This window comes from Pinus tabuliformis, chromosome J, assembly GCF_031772625.1.
Source record: "Pinus tabuliformis cultivar Carrire ecotype Pingquan chromosome J, CPIR1, whole genome shotgun sequence".
NCBI classification, from domain to species: Eukaryota; Viridiplantae; Streptophyta; class Pinopsida; order Pinales; family Pinaceae; genus Pinus; species Pinus tabuliformis.
In genome coordinates, this window is record NC_142295.1 from 1385159421 (window position 1) to 1385182160 (window position 22740).

The window sequence follows — 22740 nt, forward strand, 5'->3', positions numbered from 1 at the left end:
ATTTGAATATTTTGATTCAATATGTTTTTTTATTATTATATAAATTATATAATTAAAAAAATATTTTATATTTTTATATTTTTAACACCCTTACCCAATTTCTCCCAAGTTCTCCCAACGTTCTTGCAACATAGAACTCGTGCAACATAGAAAAAAGAGAGTTGTTTTTAGTGTCATTGTTTGGATTTCCTGGTGTCTGAATCAGGTGGAAAAATTTGAGGTTAAATTTTGATTTGGGTTATTGAAACTTGTTTTTTGATTATTAATATCGATAGTTTTACTGTAGATATGGATTCAGCATCATGAAAAACCCCTGGGGCATTTTGATTGTGCGGTCTCACCCATCAAACTTGAGATTTCAATAAATTACTGTCAGATTTTAGAGAAATTAAATTGGAGAAAAATTTCTAAAAAACCACACTAAAAACAACTCATAAAAAAATCTTTAGACTGCCTCAAATTTTTAATAAAAATAGAGATACTGTCAAATCTACTTCCTTTTGTGTGTGAACGGAATGATCACATACTCCAACCACACCGCGGTTTTATTACCATCGCTCATCAAACATCCTTTTTGTTTAGTGGTCTTCTCGTCTTAATTAAGCATTCCCTTGCTCTTCAAGTATTCCACACCGTCATCGTAGATCTCATCAATGCCACATTTGAAGGAGAAACCACTCTCCACCAATTTCTTCGACGAAATGTTCACCTCCCGGGTCTCAGCTGGCACATCCTCAAACCTGGACGTATACACACAGACATTAAATTGCAATATATACGCATACATGCACATATCCAGACGACAGGAAAAGGCAATACATTACTGATATTGATACTCACTGGGTTGGGACATTGTACTGCGGATAGCGTTTTGACAAGTAGCTTGCGAGGTCTGAAATGGAGGTGCTGATTGAGCAGCAGATGTAGCGGCCCTGTGCAGAGGGGTTCTCCATCAAGAAAATATGAGCACTGCAGAGGTCGTCAACGTGTACTATTGAAGATATCCATATAACGTCGTCAACTGCTTCAAATACCCCAAGAGCTGTGGGATGCCGGTGAGGAGTGAGAGGGCCACCTGAAGAGTGCCGGGCACGTCTGGGGTGATGGAAGAGCCCGCGACAAGCACAGGAATGATGGTCACCACATCCAGATCGTACTCCTTTGCGTATTGGAGCGCTGCTTGCTCTGCCAAAATCTTGGAAACCGCATATTCCTGCACCGTCAAATAAATCATGTCCATTAGATCATAATGAAACAAGGATTTGGAGATCTTGTAGGTTATGCGTTAAAATTTTGGTGTATGTAGGTATCTATCTACCCACCCAGGAAGTGGGCTTTTTAGTCCGCAGGGAATCAACGTCCGTCCAGAAGGATTCGTTAACGCTCTGATTCTGCTCCACTGAGTCGTGGGTCATAAACGTAGCTGCAGACGATGTTAGCATAACTGTTTGGGCTTTTGTGCACGCCCTCAGAACACTCAGCGTTCCCTCTACGGCCGGCCTTATCACATCGTTCTGCCGGAGGACGAATTAAATAAATATATCAGCATTTCGGTGTATTTGGTCCACGATGCATTTCAAAATGTAAAGGGAGATTTAGAGGGGTTTATCTCTGGATTTTTGGCTGTGGAATCCATAGGAGATGCTACATGAAAAACTCCTTGGCAACCGGCGACGGCGGCGTCGAAACTGCCGTCTTCCGATAGTTCAGCTCTGAAGAGCTTGAGCCGTTCAGCACCTCCGGGAATGTTCAGGAGATGGCTCACCCTCGCTTCGTTCTCTGTGCGTCCACCCAATAATATACTTGTTAAACGTACTGAAATAAAAGGCGGAAAGCTTTCTGGAGAAGAGGAGATGCAAACCTGGGTGGCGCGTTGTAGCACGGACAGTGTAACCCTTGTGGAGTAAGCGCTTGACGAGCCAGGAGCCCGCGAAACCTGCACCTCCCGTCACGCAGAAAGTTGTTGGTTGACGGCCTTTACAATTGATGGTTTCACCGGCCATTTTGAGGAATAATGGGTGCCTCCTTTTTCCTTCAAACATTATTACGAGAGAGACAGTTTCCCTGAAACTTTACAATCAGAACGCAAGCGCCTCCATGTAAGGTTTATTTCACCACATCTACACTTGTAAATTGTGGACGCCAAGCGTTCGGTCAGGTTGATACATGTGAATAAAAGTTCTTTGGTATGAACTATAACTATTTATAGTATTTTATATAATAATTATTGTTTGGTAGAACACAAACAGTCCAAACACGAAAACTCATAATTTTACATAATTCTTATAAAATTTTATTGAAATTCAGTTCCTCTTTATTATTAGATTACGAGGTATTTAATAAAATACTAGAAACAATAAAATTCAGTTCCAAGTTTATTATTAAATCGAGGTATTTAATAAAATACTAAAAAAACAATAAAATTTACTTGCTCCCAATCTAAGTTATTGGTACTAACGGTGTCTTTATGTCAAATTTGACAACTCACAAGATACCCATATATATTAAATTAGTTTTGGGAGAATCTTTGTTAATTTTATTTTTATAATATTTATTTGTTTGACTTAATGTCACACTTTTAATATGTTAATTTTTTATTTATATCATAGATTTGAATTATAAAAGTGTAACATTTCAATAATTAATATATATATATATATATGTATGTAATACAGTCTGAGCAAGTCTAAATGTTAAGATTTTGTTTCCTTTTAAAAGGTCGTAAGTTCAAAACCAAAGGGGTAGAGTATGTATGTCTTGCTAGGCTTAGTAGTAAAATCACTACGATTGGATAATAATAATTATTATATTTATTAAGTATAAGAAAGAAACACATTTAAGTTATATAAATTTATATATATTTATAAACAATTATTATAAAAAAGTAATATTTCAATTATATATATATATATATGATACAATTTTTACTAGCAATTTTAAAACTATATATATTTTAATTTTCAATTTTTTTTAGTATGTTGAATTTAGAATCAAATTTTATTTTATTTTATCAAAGTTTAAAGTTGTCAAACTCAAACATGAATACATGTGTTTGTGTTTATTGCTTTGAGGATTATCTCAATTGGTTGAGTCCCTATTGTTAAAGCATCTTTGCTATTTAGAAGTCGACTTCAATTTTCTCTTACCATGTTATTAATGTAACATCTTTCACCCAAACAACATTGCATACTTATTTTTTTTTAAACTATAATAACTATAAAGCTTGGTACATCGAATATGCATTTGAAACGAGACATAGCATACTTGATATTTATATATATATTATTAAATATCTAACCCACTGGACCTAGCGAGGTTCTCACAACTTATATGGAGGACTTGTTTAACATTCACATTAGAGACACAATATGGTTGACATGCATTAATATTAATATTCAGTCACCAATTATTGTGGGTGCAACACCTTCCGGTTAATTGACCCTCTTACCCGGTAATCGTTCATTGACATATACTTGGAACCTTCTCGAATTAAGTTGGTATCTCTGCTAGGTGTCGATAATCTCACTTGGTTCTAGCACTCTCCGTTAGATTGCTAGATTGGTAATCGGATGATCATGAGATTCTTGGCATTTGTTAGGTTACCAGAACCCTAGCTCTGCCAGACACATTGTCATTTCTCTGTTTCCTGTTCTGTCGATGCCTCCTCGGCAAGTTGGTGAGGGTTTAGCAAACACTTACAAGTATTTTGGTTGTCATTTTAACCGATATACGCCACAGTTGCTAGTCTAAACTACGTTCTCGCTTCAACCTGGCTTTTACTGTTTTTAGCTAGTGAATTTCCAAGAATGTATTGCCATTTAGGTAAGATATTTATATGGAACCTCCGAGTGGCTATTGAATAATTTGTTAAACCCAAAATTCTTTCTTTTAACCTTGGAATATGTTTCTCTGGCTACGAAATTTAATGGTGGCCTTGTCGGTCGGTTCTCTAAACTCTGCATTGTTTCTACGACAATACTATTACCTCCTATCTTATTGAGAGATTTCTCATCGGAAATCAATCATGCATAATGGTCATGGACATGCCCAAGCCGCAGGTGAGTTCCTTGTGTAAATTACTGGGCATTCTGGGTTTCGTTACAAATATTACGGCTAACCAAGCTCTGACCTCTCACAGTGGTTTCGCTGCATCCCAACTTCAGGGTTTCACTGTAAATTTCAGTTATGGAAAATTTTCCTATTTCTCCAAGTTTCTTCGAGCATGAAATTTTTCCCTTTTAATTACTCTTTTAACTTAAATTCGTTTTTCACCTCGCAGGTGAGGAGTCTGGGCAATTTTCTCCTTTCCATTTTTTGGTTCGAACGAGAATTTAACCTACCTGTTGTGCATGGTATCATTTCAGTTTGGTTCATTCTCGCCGCTCGATTCCTCCCCTCAATCTAGTTATGAGTTAAATTACCCAGAATTTAGATACTAGCTTAGCTTGTTTAAGGTACTGGGAGCGAAAAAGTGTCCCGGTAGACAGGGTTTTATCTAGTATAAGATTGTAACTGCCATCAAGGGTGTAACACCCTTGGAAACTGAATGTCATTTATTCATCCTCAGTCTAGACATGATTATCAATTTACTGTTTCCTTCTTTTACTTCAAAAACTTGAACAGTTAATGCAAATCTGAATTTAAATATCAGTTTGCCTTTATTAAAGGAATGTTATTAATGGCAGTGAGGTCAAGTTGTATGATGTTGACTTTCTGGTTTAAATCAAAACTTCTGTAATACTATTAGGCTGGGTTATTCATAGATATTGGAGTCGCTCCTTGGCCATCTCCTCAGCTGCATACTCTTCCCCGATATTTATACATTGTTCTACCGAAAATGGAATTAAATATATCTCTGTTTTGGGTATTTGTCATCTCAATAGAAAACAAAATTGTTGAGCTTGCATGTTTGCCATTTTAGATAAAAGCCCAATATATGTATCTATTTAATTTCTATATCTTGCAGTAAGGAAAGTATTCTAACAAGATAGTATATAATCATTTGCTCATGAATATTATCTATACAGATTTTCTTACAAATACTCTCTTTCATTAGTGCTACTACATTCAAGTTTCCTTCTATGTTTCATAACAGGCATGTGCATAAAATAATTCATATATTTAAACGAACTATGTTAAGAACTTATCTATTTTTTTTTGTAATGACTCTATCTCCTGGAAGATCTCACCACCCATCCACCAATCTGGCTATGACGTCTAAACTCTCCCCCAATCTCTTCCCCTCCAAACAATATATATTCAGTAAATAGATTGAGTCACCTCGAAACCTCAAGGCTACTAGTCCAGTTTCGAGTCTCGTACGCTCTTCAAGTCACTTCCAAGTTCTCCCACTGATTTATCTTACCCAACTCAAGGAGGTTCCTTGAACTATTTGATAATGTTCTTCCTTCTCAATCAATTCCTTCTTTTCCAAAATTCTCCAACCCCTAGGCCTTCCTCGAATTTCTTATTTTGAAGCCAAGGTGTGTAACCACCTTAACTGCCTCATGAGGTTCATACAATTAATTTTCTATATCTGAAAATATGTTTATTTCTGTTACATATTATTGATAAAATTAATTTGGTCAGCTCAGCCATAAAATATTTAATGTTTCCATTGAAACACAATATGACAGAGAAATAAAAGTAAAAGTAAAATAATAAAGCAACAAAATAATTTGTCCCTGTAGTTTTGGGTGTCAAATCTTCCCCCTCTTATGAGGAACACCATCCCCGGTGTTCACCTCAATTTACGAAAATAAAGCGGGATAAACTTTACGCATCAAATCCTCCTCTTCTGAGGTAGCTTCTTTTGGGCCAAATTGCTTCCATTGCACCTTAACCTGGGTGATGACTCACTTTCGTAACGTTGTTTCTCTCCGATCGAAAATACGAAGAGGCTCTACCAAGAATTCTCCTTCTAGTTCAACCTGTTCATCGTCATGAATTATCATCGGTTATTTTTTACTTGATGTATATAAACATACGCTAAAATTTAATTCACTAATTAAATTACCTACACATTTTCCGAGTTAATTATATGCTTAGGATCGTACACATATTTTTTTAATAAAGAAACATGAAAGACATTGTGGATCCAAATATAACTTGGTAGGCAAGTTTGTATGCTATTGGTCCAATTCATTCCAATATCTGAAAAGGACTGTAGTACTGAAGTGCTAATTTAGCACATCCTCTCCACTGCAAAGTTCTTTTCTTTGACTTACTTGTAAGTACACATGATCCCATTCCTTAAACTCTCTATAGGTTCTCTTTTTATTTCCATACTATTTTTGCCTATCCTGACTAGCCTTCAAATTTTGTCTAACATTTTTAATTGTTTGCTCCATCTCGGTTAGCATATGAGGACCCAATGTTAATTTATTAACAATGTTTCTCTAGTCTATGGGTACTCTACCTTTCCTCCATACAATACCTCAAAGGGGCTCATTCCCAATGACTTTTGGTATCCATTGTTATAGTAAAATTCAATCAGATGGAGGTAATCCTCCCATTTACTTGAATGTTGCATCACAAACATTCTTAACATGTCCTCCAAAAGCTTATTAACCCGTTCAGTCTGCCCATCCGTTTGAGGATGTAAGCGGTACTGAACTGAATTTGCGTACCCAATCCAAAGAAAAGGGTCTTCCAAAATGAAGATGTAAACTTTACATATCGATTAGAGATTACCACTTTGGGTATCTCGCGCAATATAAATATTTCTCTCGTAAATATATCAACAATTTCAACGGTCTTATACGTGGATTTCACTGGTATAAAATTAGTGGTTTTGCTTAGCTTGTCAACTATGACCATAATGGAGTCATGCTGCTTTTTAGTTCTGGGAAGACCTATAATAAAGTCCAAAGTGATCACTTCCCAGTTTCACTCAGGAATAGGAAATGGATGAAGTAATCTTGTGGGATGTTGATGTTTTTCTTTCACTTTCTCACATTCTAAACATTTAGCCAAATATTTAGTAATGTCTTTTCTTAAGCCTGGCCTTAAATAACTTTTCTTGATAGCTGAAAGCAGTTTCTGATATCTAGGATGAGTAGCATAGGGTTTCTTATGGAACTCATCCATTATAAATTGTTTAATAGAATGTTGATTAGGGACATAAATTTGATTTCCAAATGTTAATAGTTTATCTTGATTTATTTCATAATCAGATTGTCCTCTGCTATTCTAAGCATTATTAGCTTGCTTCCAAAGAAAAATATGTTCAGGGTCTTTATGAGACATTTATTTAATCATATAAGAAAAATTTGACTCCACTTGGTTGTAATGTATTTCATAAATGCAATGTATTTTTCCACTTAATGCATCAGCAACTCAGTTTTCTTTTCCTTTGAGGTGTCTCATTTCAAAATCAAGTTCACTTAAAAAGGTTTTCCATCTAGCTTGATGACCATTTAAACTGGGATGGTTAAAGAAGCTTATAAGACTGCTATGGTCTGTTAACAACATAAATTTCTTCCCCAATAAGCAGTGTCACCACATCCTCAAAGCATGCACTATTGCTGTTAATTCTAAATCATAAGCAAAGTATCATTGTTCATAACCCTTTAGCATGTGGGATTCATAAGCATAACCTTACACTCTTATTGTAATACTCCTCTAATGCCTTCCTTACAAGCATCCGTGCATACGCCGAATGATTTCTCTAGATCTGCAACCTTTAGCACATGTGCAATGGTAATTAAATGCTTCAAATGCTTAAAGCTCTGTTGACATTTAGTAGTTCACCAAAAAAAATCTTCCTTTCTTCTGTAATGATGTTAGGGAAAAGGAATTTTCGAGAACCTTTCAATAAAACGATGGTAATACCCTACTAGACCCATGAAGGATCTAATATCAGCAACTTTCTTCAGAATGGGCCATTCCATAATGGTTTTGATCTTTTCTGGGTCCACTGCTATACCCTGAGCTAAAATAACATGGACAAGATATTGTATTTGGCCTTTGTAAAAATCGCATTTGTTGTATTTATGGTATAAATGATTATCCTGCAGGGTTTGCAATACAATTCTCAAGTGCTTCTCATGCTCCTCCTGGTTCTTAGAATAAATTAGGATATCATCAATGAAGATCAACACAAATTTGTCTAAGTATGATTGGAAAATACCGTTCATCGTTCATCAGGCTCATAAAAGTTGCAGGGGCATTCGTAAGACCGAAGGGTAGTACTATGAACTCATAATGACCATAACGAGTTCAAAAGGCAGTTTTACAAATGTCTTCATCTTTAATTCTTATTTCATGATACCTAGATCGTAAGTCGATTTTAGAAAACATGCAAGTCCCTCGAACCTGGTCAAACAAATCATCAATTCAAGGTAAGGGTATTTATTTTTTATGGTCAGTTTGTTTAAATGACGATAATCAATATACAACCTTAAGGTTACATCCTTCTTTCATACAAATAATACATGAGCTCCCCAAGGAGACACACTTATTATAGATCCATTTGGGCACACCACTCCCATCATTCAGATTAGTACTATTGGGGCTCATCAAACCCTAATTCAGTTGTTGCATGCCCTAGACAAGTCAACACCTTGAATGCCTCCTTCCCTAAGAGTTTCTTGGCCTGAAGCCCTCCAGAAATGCCTCCTTGAGGGACCAGCACAGCCTTGGTCAGGGGTAAGTCTGCTTTAGTGCAAGTAGGCCCATGTCAGGGTGCTTTCCAGAGCACTTAGGTCCACTTTGACCTGCGCTGGGTGAGATTGAGCGAAATCATCATAGGGTTCAGGGAATCTTCTTATCTTCTGGAGCCATCTAGAAGATTCCCACACTTATCATCTCCTATGAACTCAAAATTGGATAGGGAATGAGTTAAGTAAGCTGCTATCCTCTCATCCCTTCCTCAATGGAAACTAACTCTAAGTTTGGAAGGCCATTCATTACCCTCATTTATGACCAAACCACCATAATTTTCCTATAAATTGAGCACTCATCTAAGTGATCAGGGGCTAGAATTTGAGAATTTGTAAGGAGATACTGTTGGTGTGAGGTTTGAGATTATAGGCAAGTATTGTTATGCTGCCAGAGTATTGTGCTTTTGATGTGATTTTGGTTGGAACCCAAGCTGGAAGAGTGACAATGGATCAGACTTGATGGTTGTAATTCTTCCTTCTACTTAATAAAGTTGTTTACACCTTTTCCCATATTATTGTCTTTATGTATGATGATTATATGTGTAAATGCTTTCGATTCCATTTGCTTATAGTAGATAGATCTATTGCTTTGATTGGTTTTTGTCCTCTGTTTATGATTGTAGGTAATTGTCGAGTGGATTAAGTTCAAGAAGGAGCGATGAGAGCCAAACAAAGGAGACAAAGGGAAGTGAAAGATAACAAGTAGGTCCCTTGTCTTATTTATCTTCTATAGAAAAAGGTTAAGCACTTTAAATCTATTGTTCTAGGTGTAGCTACCCACCTAGGGAAATTGTGTTTATCCCTAGATGTAAAATTCCACATAACAAATTGGTGACTCTGTTGGGGAATGATCATCATTTTGGGTAGTTTACCTTCATCCTAGTACACCCTAGTAGACTTTACTTGCTTCCATTCATCTTGTTTTAGCCTTTTTTGAAGTTTTTTTTGGTAAAATTTATGTTTACAAGCCCCTAGGGTGGCCTCTCTACCACCAACGCAGGTCTGGTCAAGAGACAGAGCGATGCAGAGCACCCCTGGTTTGAGCACAATGCTCTAAAGCACACTGTATCCCACTCAAGGCTACGCTGATCCTCCTTAGGTCAAAAATCCCTCCTTTGACTTGATTTTTCCCAAATTTCCTTCTGTTTCTGCTTGCTAGATTATCAATGATGTTTGTCTCTCTAAAATCAATTTGTGTTTCCTTTGCCAGCACTACTTTGGCCTTGATTGTTTAATGTTTCTTAAATGATTTCTTTATCACTATCAATTCATTGTCAAAGTTAGTTGATAGTCGATTAATCTTTGTTCAAAAGAAAGTGTCATAAAAATCTTCATTTCTTTCGAAATGGAACTGTCATAAAGTCTTCGTTCTTGCAAAAAAATTGATTGATTGTATGTGCATTAGTTTCCTTTTTATTGATCACAACATTAATGGAATTGAAAAGAAAAAATTGCATTGTGGATTGAAAGATTTTGTGTGTGCTCATAGGAATAGTTTAGGGAAATTGCATTAGATGTGTTCTTTGTTCTTTGATTACAAGAATCTGATTGCTCTATCCCTACTAGCTAAGGTTTTCATTGTTCAAATTGAATGAAAAGGATGCTTATCATATTTGTTGCATTATAGGAATTGAAAAAATACATCACGTGGTGAAATTTGAAAGGAAAATTCTTAATCAAGATCAACTTAAAATTAACATCAATTAACCTAATGGAGAATTGTCATCTAACGCAAAACATTTAGAGGTTCTAGGCAAGAGACTTATTCCAGCATCGTAAAACATAGCAATTGTCGCTAACTTGTCTGTGATACATTTCGAGTGTGATACGCCATTCCATGTACATGAGTATATCGTAGCTCATCCATGTACCTTTGGGTATATAGGGTGGTGTTACAGTACGTAAAGTATAAAGGAATTCTCTCACTGTCTGGGTTTCGCATTAGAGAACGCTAATACGGATTGGGCCTCCACCTACTTTCGGGTATATATGGGAGGACAACACTAGGTTGCTATCCATCCTCCAGTAACCTAGTCGACCACCTTGTACACTATGATACATCGAACACAGCATTCGGGGGGATTTCCTGCCAGTACTTCTCGGTTCGCTGGGATGTATTTTGCAATCCATAGTTTCTTGGTAATTTTTTTTGCCTAGCTTACTCCTTTTCATTTATTTCTTTTTGGTAATAAAATCAATCAGCAATCATGGAGGAAAACCAACCGTTACCCCATCATTCATGGAGAGCAGCAAGTAAACCGCCTTTACTGCCTGAAGCTACACCCATCTGGTCGAAGCAGTCTCATTTGACTAGATCGAGTACTTCACAAACATCTGATTCTTCATCTGAATTACCAGAAACACCTATTACAGTAATTATTGTGACCCCAGTTACTCCTACAATTTCTAGTACATTTGTTACTGAAGTGGAATGTCCACAATTCCCCGAGGAAACTAGAACTGAATCTAGTGAAACGATAACCCAAGTTTTTCAACAACAAGTTGATTCTCAACCTGAAGTTGTTCAACAAGAAATTACATCTAAACCTGAATCTGTTCAACCAGAAGTTAATCCTTAACCTATCATTGTTCAATCAGAAGTTACTTCTGAACTAGAAGTTGTTCAAGAAGCCCAACCTGAACTTTTTCTTTTACCAGAACATTTGGATCTTGAGGTTGAACAATCAGAAGTTGTTACCTTACCAGAAGAAGATCGACTGGTATATCTTCAGACATCTCTAACTGTCATTACTTCATCTTTACCTCAGGAACAAATACCAGAAATCTATTACAAACCTGACAGTGAAATTCTTCCACCTAATTTGATTTCGATAAAAGAGGAACCTAAGGTAGAATCACCGAAAACTCCATTCCATTTTGGAACTAGACTGTATCTGTATCCTCATACTCCTCATTTTACTACTCCTTTTGATCTTGATTACTTTCAGACACCCATTGATTCACTACGAAATTTATTTGGACATTTGACCATGGCAGAGTCAACATCTTAGACCGTACCATCTGTTACGGCTATGAAAAAATATTCTATCTCAACCTCTTCAATGTTTGCTATGACACCTTAGTCACACTTTTATGGTGTTTCATCCTTCCCATCGGGTTACCAATCTTTATCAGGAACCCACTCAAGTGTTGATTCTAGCCCTTGGTCTTCACCAATGTCCTCTACTAGAATTTTATCTGGTTCTTCATTAACGAATACCAAACAGCTGGACCAATCAAGTTCATATCAAGCTGATTCATCTAGTTATCATCCAATGTATCTGCTTTACATTAGACTACCCCCATACAGAGAAAAATATGCAAATTCTCCTTATCCTCCATTTTTTGGGGGGCAACCATACGTCAGTATGTCATCGTCTTTAGGTCAGCCTGGAATGATTGTCTGTTAGTGGCAGCCAACAACGCCCGTTCAACCTAGGCTTGTGTATCCATCACAACCTATGCAATATGTCTCATCCATACCTACAACACCTGTTGTTACATCTTTACCACAGTCACAAGCTCAGATTGTTGTATCTCAACCTATGTAAGCTAGTCCTTTAACCTCAGACCCCCAAGTTTCAGGTGTACAGATTCAGCCTTCTCAGGCAATTTTACAACAACCACTTGTGTCTAGAGTCTAACAACTTCAGTCTAGTTTACCTTTTACTGGGATGACTCAGACTTACACTAGTTTAGTGTATTCACAACTTGGTCAACCTTACATTGGTGGGAAACAACTGTCCAACCATGTCATGACTTTTCATTTATGGTTTTCATCAAACTCCTTCAATGATGATTCAGTTAGACTATGTCTTTTCCAGAGAATGCTTACTGGTCTAGCTGCGAAGTGGTACATTGAGTTACCATGAGCTTCTTTTGATAACTTCACTACGTTAGCTACCACGTTTTTAACCCACTTCCAACTACCCATACGATATGAGACTGGAACGGAACTATTAACCAACTTTAAACATACTATTGCTACTCATATCTTTGATCATATTCATGAGTGGTGTCGTCATCGTCGAATGTTTAAAACTTATGTTCCTGATCAGATTTTAGCTAAGTGGTTTATAAAATCTTTGTTGCCATCTATCACTGAGGATGTGGAACATGGTGGAGTTGTCATTGAAGAGAAAGTAATTACTCATGCCCAATATTTGGACTTGATTTATACACAGTCTAGCATGCTCTATGACAAGATCCTGAATGCACCCCAACCAGCTTTCAATATTCCTCCTCCACCATCAAGTGAGGACTCTCATGCTGGTGATGGTGTGATTGGCTCTTCGAGCACACAAATGGCAGGTAGACCATCTCGTCAAAAACTTTCCATTTCAAATCAAACTATAAATGCACCTGATAACATTCTTGCTTCCGAAATCAATGTCGTGTCATCTGACAAAGGCAAGAATGAAAATCAACTAGGAAGCAAGAAGAAGGGGAAAAAAAGAAGAAACAAAATAATTCCCCTCAAGAGAAATCATCTGATTCTTCTCCTTTGGCTAGGAAACCTCGTTACCCATGTTTGATCTATAATGATGAGCATTTTACATGAGATTTTCCTCACCGCTCTAAAGTCTCAAAGCTTCTAAAGACTTCTAATACATCCGCAGTATTGAGTAATCCTTTTCCAAAACTGGAGACAAATATGGTTGCTACAGACCATGATTCCACTTCCCAAGTGCTTATGCTATCCACCTCTAAGCCTAAAATTGAAGTTTTGGTGTCAACATGAAGTAAATATTATGGAAATCAATCGTTGTTATTGAATAACTAGGCTGATCAACCTAACTCTTCGACTTCGACTTCGTCTGATCCTATTCCACCACCTATTGCATCAGAGTTAACAATAAAACCACCTAAGGGAGTTGTACATAAATCGACATTTAATCCTCGAGCTCAAGCTACACAGAATTATAACATAGTAGAAGATTTGGCTCAGTCACCTTCTGCTATGTCGACACTCGAGGTGCTTCAAAAGTATCCCTCCCAAAAACAGGCTTTGTTGTTGGCAATTGGTGGAATCGATCCAACTGATTCCAATCTTGTGGTTTTCAACCATGAGGGTTATATGCCACAGTGACCAACACAATTAGCATTCCTGATTCAATTAAATGTCTTGAATAAACTTGTTCAGCGAACCATTATTGACGAGGGGGAATCTACTTGTATTATGTCTATGAATTTCTGGAAAACACTTGGCTCACCACCTTTGTCACATTCACCAACAACGTTAAAATATTTTGATGGTCGCACATATATGCCTTGTGGAATATTGAGTAATCTGCAAATCGAGCTAGGAGGAAAAACAGTAACTGTTGAAGTTGAGGTTGTTGACGGACCCCTTGACTACAACATTTCGCTAGGAAGGCCGTGGGTTTATGCTATGGCTATTGTGGCTTCTACGTACTTTCGTATGATTGCATTCCCTCATAAGGGTGGAATCACAGTTATCGACCAACTCGCCTTCTTCGCCTCTAGTTCATAGGCTACTGGAAGCATTCCGTTAGTACACAGACCCCCACTATCTCTTCAAAACATTGGTGTAGGTCTCTTCAAGGATCCTTCCCTAATGGGTACTTTTTCACTACCATCACCATTTAATTTGGCGGAAGTGGCAGAAGTTGAGACTTGCAGCATGATATCTTCCACTTCATCTCACTTAAGGGAGATTACCAATAGTTCTGAAGTTGATAGTAATATTGAAATCATGCCGCTAAGCCTTATTGAGATTGCATAGTAATCAATATTTTTGGCTTGTGCAACAAACCCAAATCCATCTTCACTAATTGTATGGGTACATCGTTCATTAGAAAATGTCAAGACCATGTGTTTCCTCTTAAAAGGTCATAGGTTCAAAACCAAAGGGGTAGAGTATGTATCCTTTGCTAAACTTAGTAGTCAAATTAGTGCAATTGGATAATAATAATTATTATTATTTTTGAATATATATATTAATATTTTATTTATACCACATTAAATTATATATATTTATAAACAATTACTATAAAATGTAATATTTCAATTATATATATATATGAGATACAATTTCTACAATCATTTTTAGAATTATATATATTTTAATTTTCAATTTTTTTAGTATGTTGAATTTAGTATCAAATTTTATTTTTTTTATCAAAGTTCAAAGTTGTCAAACTCAAACATGAATACATGTGTTTGTGTTTATTTCTTTGAGGAATATCAATTGGTTGAGTCCCTATTATTAAAGCACCTTTTCTATTTAGAAGTTGAGTTCAATTTTCCCTTACCATATTATTAATGTAACATCTTTCACCCAAACAAGATTGCATACTTAATTTTTTTTTAACTATAATAATCATAAAGCTTGGTACATCGAATATGCATTTCAAACGAGACATAGGGTACTTGATATATATATATATATATATATATATATAAAACCCACCGCACCAGGCGGGGTTCTCACAACTTATATGGAGGACTTTTTAACATTTAGATTAGAGACACAATATGGTTGACATGTATTAATATTAATATTCAGTCACCAACTATTATGGGTGCAACACCTTCCAGTTAATTGACCCTTGTACCTGGTAACCGTTCATTGACATATACTTGGAACCTTCTCGAATTAAGTTGGTATCTCTGCTAGGTTTCGGTAGTCTCACTTGGGCCTAGCGCTCTCCATTAGATTGCTAGATTGGTAATCAGATGGTCATGAGATTCTCAGCATTCGTTAGGTTACTAGAACCCTAGCTCCCCCAGACACCTTGTCATCTCTCTATTTCTTGTTCTGTCGATGCTTGCTCTACAAGTTGGTGATGCTGCCTCCATGGGGTTTCGACTTCAATCCGAAATATGGTTACAGGCATGACAAAATCGGCTCCTGAGGTTACGAATATAGTTACCTTTTGTATGCCGAGGGTTTAACAAACGCTTACAAGTATTTTGGTTGTCATTTTGACTAATATACGCCACAGTTGCTAGTCTAAACTATGTTCTCGCTTCAACGTGGCTTTTTCTGCTTTCAGCTAGTGAATTTCCAAGAATTTATTTCCATTTAGGTAAGATATTTATATGGAACCTCTTGGTGGCTATTGAATAATTTGTTAAACCCAAAATTATTTATTTTAACCTTAGAATATGTTTCTCTCGCTACGAAATTTAATGGCGGCCTTGTTGGTCAGTTCTCTAAACTCTGGATTATTTCTACGACAATACTATTACATCCTATATTATTGATAGATTTATCATCAGCAATCAATTGTGCACAATGGTCATGGACACGCCCAAGCCGCAAGTGTGTTCCTTGTGTAAATTATTGGGCATTTTGGGTTTGGTTACAAATATTACAGCTAACCACGCTTTGACCTATCATAGTGGTTTCACTGCATCCCAACTTCAGGGCTTCACTGTAAATTTCAGTTATGGAAAAAATTATTTTTCTCTAAGTTTCTTCAAGCATGAAATGTTTCCCTTTTTATCACTCTTCTAACTTAGATTCGTTTTTCCCTTCGGAGGTGAAGAATTCGAGCAGTTTTCTCCTTTCCATTTTTTGGTTCCAACGGGCATCTAACCTACCTGTTATGCATGGTATCATTTCAGGTTGGTTCATTCTCGCCACTCGATTCCTCCCTTGGATCTAGTTATGAGTTAAATTACCCATAATTTAGATACGAACTTAGCTTGTTTAAGGTTCTGAGAGCGAAAAAGTGTCCCGGTAGACATGGTTTTATCTTATTAAAGATTGCAACTACCATCAAGGGTGTAACGCCCTTGGAAACTGAATGTCATTTATTCTTCCTCAGTCTAGACATGATTATCAATTTACTGTTTCTTTCTTTTATTTCAAAATTTTGAACAGTTAATGCAAATCTGAATTTAAATATCAGTGTTTCTTTATTAAAAGAATGTTATTAATGGCGGTGAGGTCAAGTTGTATGATGTTGACTTTCTGGTTTAAATCAGAACTTCTGTAATACTATTAGGCTGGGTTATTCATGGGTATTGGAGTCGCTCCTCGGCCATCTACTTAGTTGTATACTCTTCTCTGATATTTAGACATTGTTCTACCGAAAATGGAATTAAATATATTCTAAATTTTTCTGAAGATAATGAAATGAGAATGTTGTTAAATATTTGTATAAGAAACGATAAAAAGAATAATGTGATAATATGGCTCAAGTCTACTGGAAATATACTCAATTACAAATATTTTGTAGAAATAGGTTAGATCTTACGATTGGACTAGAAGCCCAGTCGAGATCAGTCTCAATTTTTGTTTTGAAATATACCTAAGTACTCTGTTGGGAAGATGGTAGGCCCTAGTAGGAATCCAGGCCCCCCTACCTTTGTAACAGTGGTAGTAATATCTGACTAAATAAAATGCAGCAGAAACCCAAAATTATATTAAGTATAATTTGTGCCAAGTAGCAATTAAACGACGGAAGAAGAATTAATTTTACCCAGGTTATGTGTCAACAAGAAGGAACAAAATTAATTGTGTCGAGGTTACCATAATAGGTGAAGCGAAAACAACCCAAAAGAAGGAATTATTCTTAAATAAGATTCATAAACAATAAGAAGTATATTGAATACTTTTAGTACCTATCAAACTATATATGTAAATATATATACTAGGAATATTTGTGAAAAGAAGTGTTAACAAGGCTTGCTGGAACAATAAACTGTCGAGAGAAAATAGTGCATTGTATGTGCTTAACTAGCGAGATTATTCACCATTTTGGAAAACAAGAATATATTTAACTAAAGAGACACAATGTGTGAAAACAAGAAAAACTGAACAAGAGTTATATTCATATTTAAATAGAAGACATCATACATAAGAAAGAAACATTGGAAATCTCTGGAATTCACAGTTACCAATTAACTTAGACAATACCGAGAACAAGAGCCTAAGGTGGGATTCAACATCATTAGAGTATCGAGAGCTTGTTTTAGCCATTAAATTTTCCATTACAAACATAGTTTATGTTGAAGATAATGGAGAATATCCTAGAATAGGTAGAGTTGGTTCACGTAGCCTCAGGATAGGAATTAGTTTCTATTTCTTAGGATGCTATTCTAACTTCCCTAAAACTATGTATTCTATTTAATGTGTAATGTTGATGAACAATGTAGAGCGTTCTGCAGAGCCAGACTCTCCTGGTTCAGACTCTCTTTCATAGAGCTGACCAATGGGTTTTATTTTAATACAAACATTGCCATTTTTATCATGGTATCAAAGCGTCAGGGCTGAGAAACCTATACGCTAGCTGGTGGGTGGTTCGTTGAACCGAGATCATCATAGTTGTAAGGTGGATAACTATGATGATTCCGAAATCATCACTAGAAAGGCGTGTACCTCTGTGACGAGGGCACTGTAGCACTTCACGCATATTTTTCATCACAGATCGTCACAGGAAAGACATGTACCTCTGCGACGGTGTCACAGAACAGACAGGGACTTCTGCGACGATCGAGGAAAACCAATAACAAGGCTGTGGTTGCGTGAGGAAGCCAAGAACAAGGTTGTAGCTATCAGAGAAGCTGCATGGAGAAGCCAATAACAAGGTTGTAGCTAACAGCAGGAGGATGTCTGGAGGCTGAGAAGAAAGCCATGGTGATCTACGTGTGTGTTGCGAGATCAAACAACAGTGATCTATCTCTGTCACAGATCTGGGGTAAATTTAACATCTTTTACTTGTCGAATTTTTTTTCTAAATCGCCAAAATGAATAACAACATATTTGAAGCATGCATGAATGAGCATAACAAGCTCGATGGTTCCAATTATGCAAATTGGAAGTTTAAGATGTAGACTCTGCTAGAAGCGTAGAGTGATGGGTAGATTGTGAATGGGGATGAGCCGAGGCCCGCGGCTGGATCAGCATCGGTCCTAGATTGGGAGAAACGAGAAAGCAGAGCAAGGACAATGTTAAAGATGTCAATGAAAGACTGTATTATACCGCATATCAGAGAAGGTAAGTCAGCTAACGAGATCTGGGGAATTCTGAAGGAATTGTACGAGATCAAAAATACAAATTGTCTTTTGTTCCTCAAGAGTAAGATTTTGTCCATGAAGATGGAGGAGAATGAAAGAATTGCCTCATTCGTAGCAAGGATTAAGGATTTGAAAACCAAATTATCAGACATTGGTCATACAATGGACGATACAGATCTTGTGACCATTACAATGAATGGTGTCACTGATGATTATCAGACGTTTATCACTGGGATCAATGCCAGAGAGAAGATCCGCACTTTGAAGAACTGACAGGTATACTGATGCAGGAAGAAGAGAGGAGATCGACTCTGAAGCCCCAGAGTTTTGATCTTGCATTTATGGTGAAGAAGAACTTCTACGAAGGGAAAGGGAGTCCACAACAGAAAAACAAAGCAAGTTCACATAAACAACCAAATCTGACTCAAGGTATGCATCCCAATAAAAACTACTCTGAAACTAAATGTTTTTATTGCAGAAAATTGGGTCACATTACGAGGGGTGTAGGAAAAAGAAGTATCATGAAGAATAGTAGAAGCCAAAGAGACATGGAGGTAATCTCGTGAATGGTGATCAGGTGCAGAATTTGACGTTGTTCATGGCAGATCGTGATTGAAATGTTAATGCAGACATCTGGTATGTAGAATCAAGAGCGTCAACACACATGACAAGGAACAAGCACTGGCTGGAGGATTTTAAAGAGATCAACGAAGGCGCACAAATTTACCTAGGAGATGACAGAAGTCATCAAATCAAAGGGTGTGGGAAAGTTCCGATTATTCTACCTGATGGTAATATCAAACAAATTTATAATGTAATGTATGTGCCTGGCATAACTAAGAACTTGGTTTCTGTATCAATGATTACAGATCAAGATTTGAAAGTTGAATTTTTAAAATCTAACTGTTACATTAAGGATCTGCTATATGGAATGAAGACAATTGCTACAAGGATCCGAACAGGAGGACTGTACAAGTTGGATGTGAGACCTGCACCAATTCGAGCATTGACAGCAGCGAACCTGACTATAGAAGAGCTTTGGCACCAGAGATTCAGCCACATCAATTACAATGATTTGTTGTTACTACAGAGGAAAGAAATGGTAAGAGATCTTCCTATGCTAAAGAAAGTACATAATGATTGTGATGCTTGTACTTTAGGAAAAATGCATAGAGAAAATTTCCTTGTTAGAATAGAAAAGAAACAGAGGGATATACTGGAGTTAGTGCACAAAGACGTTTGTGGTCCCATGTAAACAAAATCATTAGGAGGTGCAGTGTATTTCCTGTTGTTTATTGATGACTGTATGAAGTTTTCTTGGGTGTATTTCTTAAGTAAGAAGAGTCATACATTCGAATACTTTAAGCAGTTTAAAAATATGATTGAAAGACAAACAAGGAAACATATAAAAATTCTTCGTTCTGATCAAGGGGGAGAATACGGAAAGATGAGCTGATCAAATATTGTAAAGATCATGGAATTTTGCAGCAGTTTACAGTACCCCATACTCCACAGCAGAATGGAGTAACAGAAAGGAAAAACAAAACTTTGGTGGAATGTGCTAGAAGTATGCTTAAAGGTAAGAATCTTTCAAATGGTTTTTGGGCTGAAGCAGTGAATACTGCGGTTTATTTAAAAAATAGGAGTCCTACAAGAAGTCTTGAGTTTAAAACTCCTTTTGAAGCTTTATATGGATACAAACCTGCAGTAAAACACTTAAGAATATTTGGATGTAAAGCATTTTCCCACATACCAAAGGAAGATAGAAAGAAATTAGACTCAAAAGCCATCAGATGTACTTTTATAGGGTATTGTTAGTCACATAAAGCATACAGATTATTTAATCCCTCTACTCACAAGATCTTTGTTAGTAGAGATGTTAAATTCCATGAGCAGGATAATGAAGAAACTGATGAGCACTATGATGGATGGGACATCCCGTACTTTGAAGAAGAAGATGCAGAGAACAATCAGGATCAACAGAAAACAAAGGTAGAGGATAAACAACAACAACAACAACAACAACAACAACAGCAACAACAACAGAGCAACAATAGCAACAACAACAACAATAATAGCAGCAACAGGAAGAAATAAGGTTTGAAACCACCACCCCACCACTCAGGAGATTAGGTAGGAAAGCTCAAATGCCTCGAAGATATAGGGAAAATGCATTTATAACTAGTATGATGAATGTTGTTGAACCGTGTAGTTATAAAGAAGCAAATGAAAGTAATGAATGGAAAATAGCCATGGAACAGGAATATGATTCAATAATCAGAGACAACGCTTGGGAATTGGTAGAACTCCCTAGAGGAAAATAGGTCATAGGTTGCAAATGGTTATATAAACCGAAAATTAATGCAGATGGAACTATAGAAAAACTAAAAGCTAGGTTGGTTGCAAAGGGGTACACACAAAAAGAAGGGATAGATTATGAAGAAACCTTCACCCCTGTAGCTAAATTGAATACCATCATAATGTTAATTGCTTTAGCTACCAAGAAACATTGGATGATGCACCAACTAGATGTAAAGTCTGCATTTCTGAATGGAGAACTGAAAGAAGAGGTTTATTTAGAGCAACTGGAAGGGTTTGTCTAGAAGGGAAAAGAAAATTTAGTCTGTAGGTTGAAGAAAGCACTCTATGGACTAAAACAAGCTCCTAGGTCATGGTATGAGAAAATTGATTCATTTTTTCTACAAGCTGGCTACAATAGAAGTAAGAATGACCTTAATCTTTACACCATGAAAGATGAACAAGGGTGTGTAGTGCTGATTTCATTATATGTAGATGATTTGATAATTATAGGTGATGCTATATATCTAATTGATGAAATCAAGCAGCAGATGTCACAGATGTTTGAGATGAAGCATCTTGGTGAACTCAGACACTGTCTAGGTCTCGAGATCTGGAGAGATTCAGGTCAAACATTTCTGTCTCAAGCAAAGTATGTCAAAAGCCTGTTAGAAAAGTTTAGAATGGATCAGTGTAAGTCTACACCGGTACCATTGCAGCAGAATATCAAATTGCAGTGTGAGGATGGCTCAAAAGTGGTGGATGCAACACTTTACAGATAACTGGTTGGGAGTCTGATCTACCTAACCACCACTAGACCTGATTTGGATTATGCAGTCAGTGTGTTAAGCCAATTTATGTCTAAGCCACTTGAAAGCCATTGGAATGCAGCGAAGAATGTTTTGAGGTATCTACAAGGTACTGTAGATTATGGAATTATTTACACTAACTCTTATGATGTTAGATTGACAGGATTTACACATTCAGATTGGGCAGGAAATGTAGATCATCACAGATCTATAACAGGTTATGCATTCACTCTTGGATCCAGGGTGATCACATGGAGCAACAAAAAGCAGAACACCGTCTCCTTGTCTTCAGCAGAAGCAGAGTATCAAGCCATGTGTTCAACAACATGCGAGGCAGTTTGGTTGCGGAGACTTCTCCAGGATGTTGGGGAAGAACAGATAGTCACAACAACAATTAGATGTGACAATCAAAGTTCAATCAAGCTGGCCAACAATCTAGTGTTTCATAAAAACACTAAACATATTGATACTCAGTTTCACTTTGTTAGGTAGAAAGTGCAATCTAAAGAAATTCATCTGGAATATTGTAATACATGTGATAATGTTGTGGAAAAGTTAAGTTTCAAATGTTTAGGGAGATGTTAGGCATATATGTGAACCCTAAAACTATGTATTCTATTTAATGTGTAATGTTGATGAACAATGTAGAGCGTTCTGCAGAGCCAGACTCTCCTGGTTCAGACTCTCTTTCGTAGAGCTAACTAGTAGGTTTTATTTTAATACAAACATTGCCATTTTTATCATGGTATCATCGACAATTCTGAAATCATCGCTGGAAAGTCGCAGAGGTACACATCTTTCCTGCGATGATCTGCGATGAAAAATATGCGCGAAGTGTTACAGTGCCCTCGTCGTAGAGGTACATGCCTTTCTAGCGACGATTTTGGAATTGTTGCAGTTATCCGCCTTACAACTGCGATGATCTCGGTTCAGCGAACCACCCACCAGCGAGCGTATAGGTTTCTCAGCCTCGACACTCT

At 36.8% G+C, this 22740-nt stretch overlaps 1 pseudogene; it reads right to left on the reverse strand.

The window, feature by feature from the left end:
* Positions 1-595: 595 nt before the first annotated feature.
* LOC149232522 (putative anthocyanidin reductase) lies at positions 596-2003 on the reverse strand (annotated as a pseudogene).
* Between the last annotated feature and the right edge of the window lie 20737 nt (positions 2004-22740).